Genomic DNA, 9,526 nt, shown 5'->3' with positions numbered 1-9,526 from the left:
GCTGGGCTGCCAATCGGCCCGAACCCGCGGCCGCCGTCGTTGGGCCGATTGCAGAGTCGGCCAACAATTAAAATAAAATGGCGGCCGCGGCGGTGCGCCCACCCCTTTAAGGGCAGACACGCCCCCCCCCCCCAGCCACTGGCAGCTTCCCACCACGCGCAGCTGTTGGGGGCAGCAACAGACGGTCGGTCGATTATTTGAGGGTAATGTCGCTTCAGGGCAGGGACTAGGCGATGCACGCTCTAAAGACATCATTACCGCCGTTCGCACAGGTGCGGGGCGGATACCTTATGCGTCTCAAAAATCACGAGGGCAACGTCCCGATCGTCTGAGAGTCCGCCCCAACTGGGTGGAAGCTCATTTCCGCCTCGTTACCACCTCTTGGAGACGGTAACTGCTCTTACCAAAAGGATCAATTTCAACCCAAAGAATAAATTTTAAAGAAGCTACTCAGAGATGGACCTTTGCTCAGCTTTAGGAACATGGAATTTGCTGCAGGAGCTCGGGGAGCACAGCCTCTCTTCGCCGAACATGGGACATTTTCCTATCTCTTCCTGCCCTATCTCATTGCAAGGGTTCTTCACAGCTCTGAGCAGGAAACACAATGGTTATTTTTGTGTGCCCTAATTATTGGCCAAGAACTCGAAGAGGGAATTGAGAGGAAGCTTCTTTACCCAGAGAGTGGTGAGTGTAACGTATGCACCTGCACTGTGAGTGGCTTAGCCAGTCACGTGACGTTCACAAGACTCAATAAAACCCCGGTTAATTGAGTACAGGTTCTCCATGATGTGGTGTGCAGTTGTGAACCTGGTGGATGAACTGGTAATATTCAGGTTGATTGTTAAACCTTTGCTAATAAACTAGCTAGTTATTTACAGCAAATGTGTAGCTGTGAATTCTTAAGCAAAGAACCCATGAAGCAAATACACTGCAGTGAGAATGTGGAACTCGCTACCACAGGGAGTGGTTGAAGCGAATAAGTATCGATGCATTTATGAGGAGGCTACACAAGCATATGGGGGAGAAGGGAATAGGGGATTATGCTGATAGATTTAAATAAGGAAAGACGGGAGGAGGCTCGAGTGGAGCATAAACGCCGGCATGGACTGGTTGGGCCGAATGGCCTGTTTCTGTGCCGTATATCCCGTGTAATCCCATAGAAACTTGACTTGTAACCTAACTAGTTACCAATTCGAGCATGTTTTCCTAGCACTGGAAGTAGGGCTGGGCCATATCAGGATAGTGCAATTCAGAATTTGAAAGAATGCTCAGTGTGTACCAAAAACAAGTGGGAGAGGAATGTGCAAAGGTTTCTCTTAGTGCCATGCTTCAGCAGAAATAAAACAGCCTGCTTGCCAAACTGTTAACTTTAAAATGTATTTGTGTGACAGCCGGGCAGATAAACTGGGAGGTGGTTCCCATTAAAATCTTTATCCCGACAAGATCATTGTTTTACGCAAACACCAAATCACGGCTGGAATCTCCTTCCACTGATTACATATCATAGAAAGGGAGCAGCGCGTGCTGCTGCAGGAGGGATGAAGGAGCAGCAAAAGTCCGTAGAGGGAAGTGACCGGGGCCCAGGAGAGGCGTGAATCTGGGACCCAGAAGAGGCGAGGGCCCAGGGGCAGCACGGACCAGCCCACACTGCGATATGTGCGCGCTCGGTCCGTGCAGCAGAGCTGCTCTCCAGTTAGTCTTGGGTAATCCTTGTCACTGGACCAAGACCTCGCTCGGTCAAGCCCGTGTGGTGGCTGGTGTGCAACGGCCACCACACGTTAAAAAAATCCACGCACAGGCATCTTCCACCCTTCAACATGTAGTTCGGGATCTGGAATATTAGGTCCTTCATTGAAACACCTGTGAACTCATCCCTTTTTGGCGTGGAAGCAAGTCATCCTCGCTTCGCGGGACCGCCTGTGGTGATGATGATCATCATAAAAAGGATATCGAGGCACTGGAGAGGGTGCAGAGAAGATTTACAAGGACGATACCAGAACTGCGAGGGTATACATATCAGGAAAGGGTGAACAGGCTGGGTCTCTTTTCTCTTCAAAAAAGAAGGCTGAGGGGTGACCTAATAGAGGTCTTTAAAATTATGAAAGGTTTTGATAGAGTGGATACAGAGAGAGTGTTTCCACTTGTGAAGAAGAGCATAACTAGAGGCCATCGATATAAGGTAGTCACCAAGAAATCCAATAGGGAATTCAGAAGAAGCTTCTTTATACAGAGAGTGGTGAGAATGTGGAACTCGCTACCACAGGGAGTGGTTGAGGCAAATAGTATCGATGCATTTAAGGGGAGGCTAGACAAGCATATGAGGGAGAAGGGAATAGAGGGTTATGCTGATAGAGTTAGATGAGGAAAGACGGGAGGAGGCTCGAGTGGAGCATAAACGCCGGCATGGACTGGTTGGGCCGAATGGTCTGTTTCTGTGCCGTATATCCGATGTAATCCTGAGTCACCGCATTCATTGACTGTGAAGCACTATGGGACATCCTGCACTACATTAAGGCAAATTCTTCCTGCACCTTACCCCTCTGCTCATGCAACTCAGTACCTTGTTTTTCCTTACTCCCATTAAGCTCTGCGCTGCCAGTTACTTGGATTCATCCACCAGCTCACCTTCCTGACCAGCACACTGCACCACTGTTCCATGTAGCACACACTGCCTGTTTTTGGTCTAAAAACGGAAAATGTTGGTCTGTCAGCAAAGAGAAAGGACAGGCTAACGATTGGGCTGTGGACCCGTCATCAGAACTGGAAGCTTAATGTTACTTCTACTGAAGGGTCCGTTAGCTTTTAGTGCACGGTAAAGGAAGAGCATCTAACTCTCTTCATTCTAAGGTGCTTAATTTTTACAATTGGTCCATTTGGTTTATACTTCCAAGCAAAAAATGACTTTGAATGAGCAGTAGATTTTAAATCTGAAAAGCTATCCGCCTTTTCTCTTTGTACATGCTGACTGACCTGCTCTGTGTTCTCAGCCATCTACAGTTTTCCTTGTGTTCCTATTTTTAGTTCCTAAGTGCGCCTTTAATTATTTCACACACATTCACATTGAATCGCAGCTGCCCTTTGGTATAAACATCTCGCCATGCACCTTTCCTGTTTACCTTCGAGAGCAAGATGGAGCCAGGAAACATATGGAGAGAGGTCTCGGAGCATTCAGTCGGTAAAGGCAGTGTGTAAGCCAGCCGTTCATTCCAGGGAGGTCCTGGGCTCTGGGGTTTTCTTCAATTATAAGGGGGCGTCTTGGAAGGCCCTGGACTGCCGGTGCGGCTGTGCAGGCAGGCAGAGCGTATTGGAAAGCAAATAGTCCGCTCCCTGCCATTCTCTGACGAACACTGGCTACGTGCAGACCCAATCATGGGGTCAGAGCCACAAAACAATCGACCCCATTTTGTTCTTAGGGATTCTAATAATACAACATTGAAAAAGAAACAAAGACTTGCATTTCTATAGCGCCTTTCACATCCACCAGACGTCTCAAAGCGCTTTACAGCCAATGAAGTACTTTTGGAATGTGGGAAACACAGTAGTCACTTTGCACACAGCAAGCTCCCACAAACAGCAATGTCATCATGACCAGATAATCTGTTTTTGTTATGTTGATTGATGGATAAATATTGGCCAGGACACAAGGGATAACTCCCCTGCTCTTCTTTGAAATAGTGCCATAGGATCTTTTACATCCACCTGAGAGAGCAGACAGGGCCTCAGTTTAATGTCTCATCTGAAAGACAGCACAGCACTCCACTGGAGTGTCAGCCTAGATTTTTATGCTCAAGTTCCTGGGGTGGGTCTTGAACCCACAACCTTCTGACTCAGAGGCATGTGCGCTACCCACTGAGCCACAGCTGACACATTGAATGCAAAAGGGAAGGCAACTAAGTTTACTGTGGCTTGAAACGACTTCCTATTCAGTAGCCCAACCTCTGCCTGCAATCTCTCACTTCAACAGGTCGATCTGGTTGATTTAATTTATTCGTTCACGGGATGTGGGCGTCGCTGGCAAGGCCGGCATTTATTGCCCATCCCTAATTTTTTTTTTTTTTTTTAATTTTTCGTAGCCAATCTTTCCAATTCTTTGTCAGATCACAAACGCCAGAGGTCACCTTGCACACGCCAAGGATCACTCTGCGCCAATGCTCTTAGCCAAAAGGCCTAGAGCCACTGCACCGTTCCTGGAAGTACTGCAATACCAGGTTCGTGCCATGGAGGTGGATGGGTCAGGTCCCCCACACACCTCCGTGGAGGTGGATGGGTCAAGCCACCCCACCCACCTCCTGTTTTCAAAAAAGCAAGCATATACCTTCCTGATCCAGGGAGAACCACCCACCTCCCTAATTGCCCCTCGAGAAGGTGGTGGTGAGCTGCCATTTCAGAAGGCAGTTAAAAGTCAACCGCATTGCTGTGGGTCCAGAGTCACATATAGGCCAGACCGAGTAAGGACGGCAGATTTCCTTCCCTAAAGGACATTAGTGAACCAGATGCGTTTTTTCCGACAATCCGGTAGTTTCATGGTCACCATTACTGAGACTAGCTTTTTATTCCAGGTTTATTTAATTCACTGAGTTTGAACTCACGTCTCCGGATCATTGTTCCAGGTCTCTGGATCACTAGTCCAGTCACATAACTACCATGATAGCGTCCCCGCAAACAGTAAAAGATCATACATACATTCTCACACTCAGGTTGAAAGATTAAGGGTTCAATTTTCCCCAATGATTTGCGCCGTATTTTTGGAGCAGGCCGCTTTTTCTGACCTAACTTACAAACCCAGAGTTTCCCCAATCAATTTACACCAGCGTAACTCATTTAGTCACGATTTTTTTTTAGGTACTTTTTTTTTCATCCAATGGGGGCGTAACCAGCCACCTACGCCAATTGTGGCCATTTTAGTGAACTCTGGCCAGCCGATAGTGACTCTATTTCTGCTTAGGCCGGCGTATGAGGCCTCTCGAGAAAATCCTTGGAGAGATAAAGAAATCGGCGCAGGTAAGTAAATCGGAGGCCAATCGGCCTGGGCTAGGGGCGGGAAGCAGAGCGGACCGGGATCGGCACTCACTCGGGGACCGGAGATGGTCGGCGGGGGAGGAATCGCATTGACCGACACTCACTCGGGACCACAGGGGACTGAGACCGACACTCACTCGGGGCCACAGGGGACTGAGACCAGCACTCACTCGGGACCACAGGGGACTGAGACCGACACTCACTCGGGGTCACAGGGGACTGAGACCAGCACTCACTCGGGACCACAGGGGACTGGGACCAGCACTCACTCGGGACCACAGGGGACTGAGACCAGCACTCACTCGGGACCACAGGGGACTGGGACCAGCACTCACTCGGGGTCACAGGGGACTGAGACCGACACTCACTCGGGACCACAGGGGACTGAGACCAGCACTCACTCGGGACCACAGGGGACTGAGACCAGCACTCACTCGGGACCACAGGGGACTGAGACCAGCACTCACTCGGGACCACAGGGGACTGGGACCGACACTCACTCGGGACCACAGGGGACTGAGACCAGCACTCACTCGGGACCACAGGGGACTGAGACCGACACTCACTCAGGGCCACAGGGGACTGAGACCGACACTCACTCGGGACCACAGGGGACTGAGACCAGCACTCACTCGGGACCACAGGGGACTGAGACCAGCACTCACTCGGGACCACAGGGGACTGAGACCAGCACTCACTCGGGACCACAGGGGACTGAGACCAGCACTCACTCGGGACCATAGGGGACTGAGACCAGCACTCACTCGGGACCACAGGGGACGGGGACCAGCACTCACTCGGGGTCACAGGGGACTGAGACCGACACTCACTCGGGACCACAGGGGACTGGGACCGACACTCACTCGGGACCACAGGGGACTGAGACCAGCACTCACTCGGGACCACAGGGGACTGGGACCGACACTCACTCGGGACCACAGGGGACTGAGACCAGCACTCACTCGGGGTCACAGGGGACTGGGATCGACACTCACTCGGGACCACAGGGGACTGAGACCAGCACTCACTCGGGGTCACAGGGGACTGGGATCGACACTCACTCGGGACCACAGGGGACTGAGACCAGCACTCACTCGGGACCACAGGGGACTGAGACCAGCACTCACTCGGGACCACAGGGGACTGGGATCGACACTCACTCGGGACCACAGGGGACTGAGACCAGCACTCACTCGGGACCACAGGGGACGGGGACCAGCACTCACTCGGGGTCACAGGGGACTGAGACCGACACTCACTCGGGACCACAGGGGACTGGGACCGACACTCACTCGGGACCACAGGGGACTGAGACCAGCACTCACTCGGGACCACAGGGGACTGGGACCGACACTCACTCGGGACCACAGGGGACTGAGACCAGCACTCACTCGGGGTCACAGGGGACTGGGATCGACACTCACTCGGGACCACAGGGGACTGAGACCAGCACTCACTCGGGACCACAGGGGACTGAGACCAGCACTCACTCGGGACCACAGGGGACTGAGACCGACACTCACTCGGGGCCACAGGGGACTGAGACCAGCACTCACTCGGGACCACAGGGGACTGAGACCAGCACTCACTCGGGACCACAGGGGACTGAGACCAGCACTCACTCGGGACCACAGGGGACTGAGACCAGCACTCACTCGGGACCACAGGGGACTGAGACCAGCACTCACTCGGGACCACAGGGGACTGAGACCAGCACTCACTCGGGACCACAGGGGACTGAGACCAGCACTCACTCGGGACCACAGGGGACTGAGACCAGCACTCACTCGGGACCACAGGGGACTGAGACCAGCACTCACTCGGGACCACAGGGGACTGAGACCAGCACTCACTCGGGACCACAGGGGACTGGGATCGACACTCACTCGGGACCACAGGGGACTGAGACCAGCACTCACTCGGGACCACAGGGGACTGAGACCAGCACTCACTCGGGACCACAGGGGACTGAGACCAGCACTCACTCGGGACCACAGGGGACTGAGACCAGCACTCACTCGGGACCACAGGGGACTGAGACCAGCACTCACTCGGGACCACAGGGGACTGAGACCAGCACTCACTCGGGACCACAGGGGACTGAGACCAGCACTCACTCGGGACCACAGGGGACTGGGACCGACACTCACTCGGGACCACAGGGGACTGAGACCAGCACTCACTCGGGACCACAGGGGACTGAGACCAGCACTCACTCGGGACCACAGGGGACTGGGACCAGCACTCACTCGGGACCACAGGGGACTGGGACCGACACTCACTCGGGACCACAGGGGACTGAGACCAGCACTCACTCGGGACCACAGGGGACTGAGACCAGCACTCACTCGGGACCACAGGGGACTGAGACCAGCACTCACTCGGGACCACAGGGGACTGAGACCAGCACTCACTCGGGACCACAGGGGACTGGGACCGACACTCACTCGGGACCACAGGGGACTGAGACCGACACTCACTCGGGGCCACAGGGGACTGAGACCGACACTCACTCGGGGCCACAGGGGACTGAGACCGACACTCACTCGGGGCCACAGGGGACTGAGACCGACACTCACTCGGGGCCACAGGGGACTGAGACCGACACTCACTCGGGGCCACAGGGGACTGAGACCAGCACTCACTCGGGGCCACAGGGGACTGAGACCAGCACTCACTCGGGACCACAGGGGACTGAGACCAGCACTCACTCGGGACCACAGGGGACTGAGACCAGCACTCACTCAGGGCCACAGCGAACCAGGAAGGCACTCACTCGGGGCCACACTGCACATGCGCATCCATTTCAGCGAATTCAAGAACCTAATTCTTTTTCCCACGCATGCGCAGAAGGCTCGGCTGCGTTGTTCGGTGCAGACAGCAGGCTCCGAGGCGACTGGCCACGCTGAACGGCTCCAGGTTGCAGTATAAAGATCGGGGAAAGTTTGGACATGTTTTTCTGGCGCATTTCTGGACCTAAAAACCCGGCGTAACTCTGGCAATACGCTTCTCGGCCTTTTGGCTGGGATCGGGTGTGGTGCCGTTTCTGGCCAGCCACCGTGGCCTCCGGGTGGTTTCTCCCTGGTCAGGAAGATATATGCTTGCATTTTTGGAAACAGGAGGTGGGTGGGGAGGGTTGACCCATCCACCTCCACGGAGGTGTGTGGGGGACCTGACCCATCCACCTCCATGGCACGAACCTGGTATTGCAGTACTTCCAGGAACGGTGCAGTGGCTCTAGGCCTTTTGGCTAAGAGCATTGGCGCAGAGTGATCCTTGGCATGTGCAAGGTGACCTCTGGCGTTTGTGATTTGACAAAGAATTGGAACGATTGGCTACGAATTTAAAAAAAACTCTGGCAATACGCCAGAAAATGGGCTTGGGCAAAATTGAGCTTTAAGTTACTAATGTGAATAGACTATCCATGAATTCACATACCCAAACTGAGCTCAGTTTCCTTCCCCACATCCGGTTCATTACCCAGAACAGCTTTGTTTACCCATGAATCATTGCTTACCTCCACCCTATCTCTCTTCCTCTGCTGCTGAAACCCTAGTCTATACCTGTATTATCTTAAGGCTCCGTTTCTCTTATGCTCATCTTGCCATAACCAATCACCCATCCAGAACGTCACGGCTCACATCATTTTCTGTACACAGGCCCAATACCCCATACCTGCCACGCTCTAGTAGTCCTCTGTGCCCCCAGGAAATTACTTTTGAAATCCTTGTATCCTTATGAACTTGGAGATGGTGGTGTTCCCATGCGCCTGCTGCCCTTGTCCTTCTAGGTAGTGGAGGTCGTGGGTTTGGGAGAAGGTGCGCACATAGATGTTGGATGAGAACAAAGTGAGACTGGGCTGTGAAGAACATACAAGAACAAAAGAAATAGGAGCAGGAGTAGGCCATTTGGCCCCTCGAGCCTGCTCTGCCATTCAATGAGATCATGGCTGATCTTCTACCTCAACTCCACCTTCCTACACTATCCGCATATCCCTTGATTTCCTTATTATCCAAAAATATATCAAGACAGAGGCAGACAGAGACAGACAGCGAGAGAGACAGAGAATGGGTGAGACCGAGAGAGAGAACAACACAGTGACAAAGAGAGAAAAGGAGAGAGAAAGAGAAACGGACAGAGAGACAGGGTGAGAAATAGAGAGAGAGAGGTAGACTGAGAGAGAGAGAGAGAGAGATACAGAGAGTGTGTCAGAGAAGGAGAGACAGAAAGAGTGGAAGAGGCAGAGAACGAAAGAGACAAAGAGAGAGGGGAGAGAGAGAGAGACAGAAAGTCAGAAAGAGAGGGCAGAGAGTGACGGAGAGTCAGAGGCAGAGAGAGACAGAGAGAGAGAGCGATTGAGAGGGAGAGAGAGAGAGAGACAGATTGCGAGAGAGAGATGGAGAGAGAGAGATGGAGAGAGACAGATTGAGAGAGAGTCGGAGAGAGAGAGACAGAGACAGATTGAGAGACAGAGAGAGAGACAGATTGAGAGAGCGAGAGACAGACG

General features: G+C 53.0%; 1 pseudogene; it reads left to right on the top strand.

Annotated features, from left to right (window-relative positions):
• Positions 1-8,021: 8,021 nt before the first annotated feature.
• Positions 8,022-8,256, top strand: LOC139229486 (U2 spliceosomal RNA; annotated as a pseudogene).
• The last annotated feature ends 1,270 nt before the right edge of the window (positions 8,257-9,526 follow it).

The sequence above is a fragment of the Pristiophorus japonicus genome, chromosome 18, assembly GCF_044704955.1.
Source record: "Pristiophorus japonicus isolate sPriJap1 chromosome 18, sPriJap1.hap1, whole genome shotgun sequence".
NCBI lineage: Eukaryota > Metazoa > Chordata > Chondrichthyes > Pristiophoridae > Pristiophorus > Pristiophorus japonicus.
This window is presented reverse-complemented; position numbering and strand designations above follow the sequence as displayed.